The sequence below is a fragment of the Apteryx mantelli genome, chromosome 1 (genome assembly GCF_036417845.1).
Source record: "Apteryx mantelli isolate bAptMan1 chromosome 1, bAptMan1.hap1, whole genome shotgun sequence".
NCBI lineage: Eukaryota > Metazoa > Chordata > Aves > Apterygiformes > Apterygidae > Apteryx > Apteryx mantelli.
Genome location: NC_089978.1, coordinates 156,461,823 through 156,469,380, shown reverse-complemented (window position 1 = coordinate 156,469,380; position 7,558 = coordinate 156,461,823). Strand labels below are relative to the sequence as shown.

Below are 7,558 nucleotides of genomic sequence, written 5' to 3'. Positions count from 1 at the left end.
AATTTTGGTCATGCTGGAATAACTTGACACTGCTATTAACTGGAAACAAAAGCTACTTGTTCACATCTTTATGTCTCCCCTCCATGTCTGCTGCTGTTTACAATTTCACCTGTTCTCCCCCATCTTGCTGTAATCTGATCATTTCATCAGCTTTTCTGCCTTGTTTCTGAGAAGCTGTACATTTACCGGAAAAGAAGGAATCCTGAACGGAGAGATATACTGTATAGATTTGGACCCATATTGAGTAATTTATCAACAGCAGTATCACTGCTGGAAACAAGTCATCGCTAATAAGAAAGGGGCATGATCTTCCCCTCTGAACTCTAGTGCAACAGTACGGCCCTGCACAGAATACTAATAGCTTCATGTAGGTCTTGTTGTCCTCAGTGTTCGTTCTGAAGAATAAGAAGAAATCTGCTTCCACAGAAAAGCATTTTCAGCAAAGTCCATAGAGGTATCTCTATCTCCTCACAAAGGGGCTACGTAACTCCTTAGGTGTTTTGGTGCTGCCATTCACCAGAACGACTCCAACCTTAAAAATGCCTTCATGCACAAGAAGACTGTCATTTAGTCTTGCTCTACTGTGCAGTCATAGTGCTAACTCTTGCTGTGGCCAAATTTCTCTTTGCTATTGCAGTACTGAGGATCACAACACCCATGTTTGTGAATCAGACCTCTGAGTCTTTTTTCGAATCACAGCTGTCCAGGTTTCTGTTTTAGTCACACAAGAGCAAAAGAGAGTTTCGTTAAAACTTTGTTGCTCCAGAGGGTGTGGGGGAAGGACCCTGCACCTGTCCTTTTGCTAAAAGTGCATTATTTGTAGAATACTGAGGTTGATAAAATACCATACCATTCTCGTATCCCATATAGTTTCTGTGTCAGAGTCTCACTCTCCAATGCAGAGTGAAGTACATATAGCACAGATGTCTGGAGACCTTTCCTGTGACTTTTGAGTCCTATGCTCTGAAGAATACATTGGCTCTCCGGTCCATACCAAATGATATTAAAAGTCATTTCCTTGATTCCCAAAATTGCTAATGGACTGGGCTTGAGCTGTCTTATAGACTTCCTCTGCTTCGATGACCAAAAATCACTGTGTTGACTAGAAGCCAGAACAGCAACAATACTTTTCATTTTTCAGAGAGAGAGGTGCAGGGGACTGCAAGTCTTCAAAGCCCATGGTCTGTGGTCCAAGAGCCAAAAACAGTCACAAACTTTTCAACCGTTTGGATGAAAAACTACAGCTCATCTTGCTACTGCTTATTCTTCAACAGTAAGAAAAATAGTCACTTGTAATAAGGCTTATCTATTTAAATTTTTACCTGCCTGTAAGAGGGAAGAAGCTAAAAAAACACAGTGGTATCACAGATTTAGACTAGCTACCAGATTTGCAGTCCTGTGAAATGTTCACATAACCAAGTGATGCATCACTCAAATATGTAAATAATTTTTCCGTGGGGAGCTCTTAGACTCTGCCTCAGAGGAAGAGTTTTGCTTAAATAAGCACAGAACAGCTCTGTTATTGCACCTTTATGGAGCTTGTCCCTTCAGGCTTTTAATCCAAAAAGCTGTGCAGTCCTGGCCAGGCTCTCTGATGATCTAGCAAATGTGTTCAGCTACAGACACTACTTTTCTAGCTTTCCTAATACTCTTCTTCCAGCTGTGAGGCTCTGGTAGAGGCTGCTGCTGTCCTTTACAAAGAATAGGACACTTGAATTTTTTCAGGGAAGTGGCTGAGGCCATCTGGGTTGTGCACAGTGAGGATGATTCTCAGATGAAGTATTCATGGGAGTAAATTATAATAATTCAGCCTTTGGCTTGCTTTAAAGTTGGTGCAGTCACATTATGTCAGTAGTGGTTCCTTTTCTTACCACAAATACAATGTGAGCTGACCCTTGAAATGGCAATTCCTCTCTCTGTGCCAGCAGTCCCTTCCTAACAGGGAACAGTGGCATTGTTTTGCCATTATTTTTCATAGCTCTTCCATCTCTCCCTTTGTCTTTAAAACATCAGGATTTGGAGATCTTCAAGTCCCGTGTTTTTGTGACAGCACCAAGAACTACAATCAAGAGGAAAATTTGAAATTTCAGGTTGATTATTAAATTTCAGGAGATTTTAGAAGCGAATTCAGTTCAGAGAGAACAGGTAGGAAAAACCAGTCTTGTATGCACAAAAAAGGGGGAGGAGGCATCAGTATAACAGATGAGATAGAAGCTGGAGAGATGAACAGAAACTAGATGAAATGAGGATTTAAATACTTTTAAATTTCTTTAGTTTAATCTACATAAGAATATCAAATCCTAAAACACAACACTTTCCTGACAATGACCACATTATTAAGAAGCATGGCTCTTGGGGCAAACAGGATGCATATGCTCAATGTCATTAATCCAGCCTTATGCTTGAGATATCTCTACTTGTACTCTCATCTCAGGCAAGTGCTATTACAAGCCACACAGGCACACACAAAGAAACTAAGAAGATAGAAGTAGGTATTATTTCAGGCCATAAAAGTAGAACAAATTTCACATGCAGATGGCCTTTGTTGAAGTCTGGCTTTCTTTCAGTGCATATCAGCATGGCTATGTATCTTTCTGAGTTACTGTGACAAGAGCTGAGAGTGGATGGATGACTGTTTTACTTCAGTTCTTGATAGCAGTTTTCAGAGATTAGGACTGTTTTGGAAAGACGTAAGTTTTAGAGTCTGCTCTCTGAAATTGTCTGCGATTAGCAAGTAAGACTAGCTGCTCCGATATCTCCTTCAAAGATGATAGCAGTTGAAGGAAAATCAGTCATAAAGGAGAACTGAATTTGGTTTCTTATCACATTGTGTTTGTTTAGGGAGTGCATTTTCAGAGAACTGTCAGAGCCAACTTCATAGCATGCATTTCAACAATGAAAAAGGGCCATGGTCAAAGGGTAATAAACACAGACTCCTGAGTGTGTATACATCTGCACTGGCATAACATGTAGCCTCTTTCAGTGGTTGGAGAGAAATGGGATCAGCATGCAATAAAACAGGAAAATTGTCTTTGATTGCATTTATACTAATTATTATCTTTTAAAAATCTTTTTCTAATATTCATTCTCCTTGTTGGCTTGCTGGTGTTCTAGGTTTACTTTCTTATCTTCATTAGTCTCCCTGCCCCAGTGGGAAGTCACTTCATTCAGCCAATGAGGTAAATTTTGTGGGTGATTGCACAGAATGATTATAATGAATGGTGTTAGTATTAAACAGTGTATTCTTGAATTAGTTTTATAAGGTAATGTATGGAAAAAGGAGAGGAAGAATCATTCATGTGACACACACAGTCATAGCAGAAACTGCCATAACCCTACCAACACCTGGAGAGAGTGGCTGCTTCACTCCATACTGACTGGGGTCTTTTATTTTCCTTTAAGAATACATTTCTCTTCCTTCTTACATTTCATGTCTTCTTAGCTATATTAGAATACTAAGTGAAATTATGCTTTCTGTCCAACTTGGGTCAAACCACATCCATTGAATCCAGTGGTAAATGAGGGAGTCAAAATATAAAAAATGTGGTCCTTAAACATTGCTAAGAAGGGAAAAGTCAGTGTACCCATCACTATGTATTCTCTTTCTCTGGCGCTGCTCACTACTGATACAGGAACTTCCCCTGGCCTCACTGTTGGGATAGTTTAATTGTGCTGTAACTTCTTGTGGTAGGTAATTACACAACCATATTTGCAGGAAAGCAAGATTGGTGGGAAGAGGTAGCATCTTTTATTAGCTTCATTGATATATTTGGAAAAATCAGATGTGCTGTCAAGTTCTGGGTCCCTATAGGTCACTCTGTACTTGAAAGCTTTTCATATCTGGTCTGGAGAAGGATGCTAGCTCTGCTCCAAGCTTCACTTCTTCTGGCTGTCACAGCTACAACAGCAACACTGTTACAGAACACACAGAGAATCATACTTTCCTTCCCAGGTTTCCATAGGCCAGAAGAATGATTACTGTATGCTCCATAAGATCTTGGGAGAGCAGAGGCAATGTTTTTTATGTCAGTGGGCCACAATTTCTCTTCAGCTGGTGTCTGGTGTTCTCCTCTGCTCATTGCAATCCCTCTTGCTTCACATCAGTTGAGATATCTCAGTGCTGAAAACTGGGCACCGAATTCTCCCACTTGCATCTTAATACTGCTCCCACACAACCCACCATCAGACCAACAGCTTCTGTTGTGTTTTGACCAACATCTCAGACACGCATTTCATAACCATCAACTTCTGGTATCAGTTTTACAGGCATGCAAAACAGCTTTTCTTCCCTAGGCATCTATATGCTGAACTCCCAGATTCTACAGATGCCTTTTTTATAGTCCTAATTTGCAAAGTCTCATTAGGCTGAGGAAAAAAAAAGCAAAAAAAAAGCCTAATGTTAAATCACTTAACTGTCTTAAGCAATCCTACACTGCTATGTAGACTATTTTCTAGGACTTTGACAAGTCATTTTAAGGCCCAGTATGCACCAGGCAGTGCCTAGGTGTGAAGTAAGGGACAATCCTTGACCCAAAATTCAGTGTTCAGTTTAATGGAACTAAATGCCTGAATGGACTTTTCTTTGTGCTTAACTTCTGCACCTTTAATAATTTACCTTACATATTGAAGAGAAACAGTACACAGGAGGCTGGAAAAAGAGAACAGCTTGTCCAAGGTCAAACAGCCTGTCGGAGCCAGGACAGAACTCCCCCATCTCAGCTCAGGCCTTATTTACCAGATGCTGTCCATGAACTACCTCCCTCCTTCATATTTTCTATCAGTGATTTGCCATAGCTTTACAAACTGACTTCCTGTGCTTTTGCAGAGTGAGGATATCTGAAGTGTAGAATACAGTATTGTATATTTTTCTCACTCTCACTATAAATTAGAACAATAGAGTTTGCACTTGGGCTTGTATTTATTCATGACAGGATGATGTAATATATTAAATGCAACTATTTGTACTAATGCACTTTCCTAATTCCACTTAGACCAGGAAGATAAGTGTTTAACAAATCTGTTAGCTGGTTATGGTTAACTGTTATTTTTCTCTAGGGGTTACCACCATTATTTGTAATTTTCATTTAAACACCAGCAGCTTCCCATCTGAGACAGGCTAGCATCCTGACTTCACTGACTTCCTGTTTGCGCAAAAATCTGTAGGTGTATAAAGTCCTTGCTATATTTGCACTTAACCTAGATACAGTTATGCTGCTGGAAAAGACGTGTGGCATAGTTTAAAATGCTTTTGGCCAGTGCTATACCAAGCTATACCAGCAAACACATACATACAGATTTTTGGTGTTTTGATCTGTATGGTTATAGCTATTCATTCCAGAGCTTTTTCTAGCAAAGAAATGTTACAAAAATCACACGTCTAATCACAGAACTACCTAAACCTATATTTGTAATGTGGGCCTAATGTGACTGGCTTTAAAATGTGTTAATTAACAACAGATCAGCTAACACATTTGCTAAATATGCTTCTTTTTTCTTTAGAAACTAAGCACTCAAAAATCGCAAAGTTAGATATGTTAAAGTTCCTTTTGCATTGCCAGCTTTCCTGCAGTGCATACTCCATGTGTTTTACAGTCTGTCTTAGTAACAGTAATGCAGGATGGCTTATTCTAAGGAATATGAGTTTGTGTGACCAGAGATTCTTATTTCTTGGAATTTCTTCAGTTTAAACATTCAAGTTTATACCATTTTTTGCTGTGTTTGTATTTTCAGAGAAAAAGAAGGTAACATCTATGAATAATACATTCTTTGGCTGACCTTGTCTTCATCCCGAATTGAGGAGCTTTTTGACTGATTGGCCACCATTTCTGTTTTTGAATTTGACAGTGTCTTACAAATGTGTCAAGTTAGGGCAGAGACATAGCCCAAATCAAGAGTATCTCCAGGTAGAATCTTCTGTTTTGAGGACCTAAGTTTTCAAAAGTTAAAATGCAATGATCTCTGAGTACTGCTTGGATGCCATTTTGTGATAGCTTTATAAAAGTATGACTCAGAGCATGTAATTAATCCCTACAGCATCTCACTCTTTGACAAGTTTTGCAACAAATGGGACTTCACAATAATGGTGAAATAATTTTATTTCCAAAATGGCAGAATGAATTCAGCTGCAACAGTTCTGCTGGGGCTATAGCAACGTATTTATTTCTTTACTTAGGAAAAAAATCCAGTAAAGATGGATGTCTTCCACTTCAAAGCAAGGAAAGAATTGTGAGACCCAACAATGTATATGTATATGTGTATGTGTACGAATAAAGTTTATTACAGACTTCTCTGGGTAAATTTCTCCATGATTTGTTAAACAGGGAGAACTGGAAAATCTATTAACTTGATTACTTAATGGGAGAAAACTACTGAAGTTCTGGGATAATCTTCACAAAATTATCTACATGACTTGAAGGTAACTATCCGTACTGCTTTTGAAGGCTGATTCACTGAATATACAAATGGCAGTGCTGCATCAGAATAAATATTAATTAAGGTAATTGTCTTTCCAGGGCCAGTGGCTGATGCTTAGAAATGAGTAAAAGCTTATGGTTTCGTGATACAACTTGAGCCAAGTTAACAGCTCGATACTGCCAAAAGGGAAAAGTCATGCTCTTTCTTTCAGGTTCCAGCCCCCCAGCTCCTAAATTCATAAACCACAACTTGCCCATGTATTTCTGGTGCTCCTCCAATCACACAGGAAGCCAATACACTGAAATGGTGGAAAACTCATTTGGAAAAAAAAGAAAAAGTGCCTCTATTCTTTGGTGAGTTGAGCTGGCTTACCTTGTGATCAGACAAGTATCAGAGCCAGACTGAGGGAGCACTCACACAGGATTAGTGGATATGTGAGGAAAGAGCAGGGAAGGCTGTAGGGGAGCAGGAATGAGGGAAAGAACCAAGAAAGAAGCAGGGTATGAGGGGGTAGGGGGTTGAAACCACCAACATTTTTTCAGCAGTGAGACATTAATTTGGCTAAGCCATCTCTTTTTTGCCTTTTTGACGCTCATTGGAAAATTGAGCTGATCTTTCCATGGAAGTATTTATAATGGTACAAGATATCTTTCAAGAATGCAAATAGCTAATTTAGAACTTACCATCAAGTCTGTACACTCTATTTTTTTCCACATTTATTTTACAGTTACTGTCTTTGAGTTTCATTGGCCATTTTATACCCAGTCTTTCAACAGTATGTGATCCTTCTGCAGCATTTCACTATAGGCAGAGCTGTAGGTAGCATCATATCCAAGTATCCAGAAATTGTTGTATCATTTGACAACTCTGTCATGTCATGTTTTGGCCTTTTTCATGTTAATTATTATATATTGAAGAATATGAAGAATACAGATCCCAGCTTTGGACCTGGGAGGACCATGACAACAAACTCCATCCATTGTGAAAACTGACCATATAGTTCAATGCTCAGTTTCTTACTTTTTAAGCAATTATCAGTTCCTAAGAGGATCTTTCTTTCTAAGCTGTGAGAGCTTATGAGCTTTTGATAAGGAACATAGTTGGCGCCTTTTTTTGGAAGGTGATAGACTGACCACTTCAGCAT

General features: G+C 39.1%; 1 long non-coding RNA gene across 1 annotated transcript; it reads left to right on the top strand.

Moving 5' to 3' along the window:
• The first annotated feature begins 520 nt into the window (after positions 1 to 520).
• LOC106488428 (uncharacterized) lies at positions 521 to 6,276 on the top strand. Its single transcript, XR_001293169.1, has 4 exons — positions 521 to 1,273; positions 2,014 to 2,145; positions 3,115 to 3,179; positions 5,731 to 6,276. It is a non-coding gene; the product is annotated as an uncharacterized lncRNA (long non-coding RNA).
• The last annotated feature ends 1,282 nt before the right edge of the window (positions 6,277 to 7,558 follow it).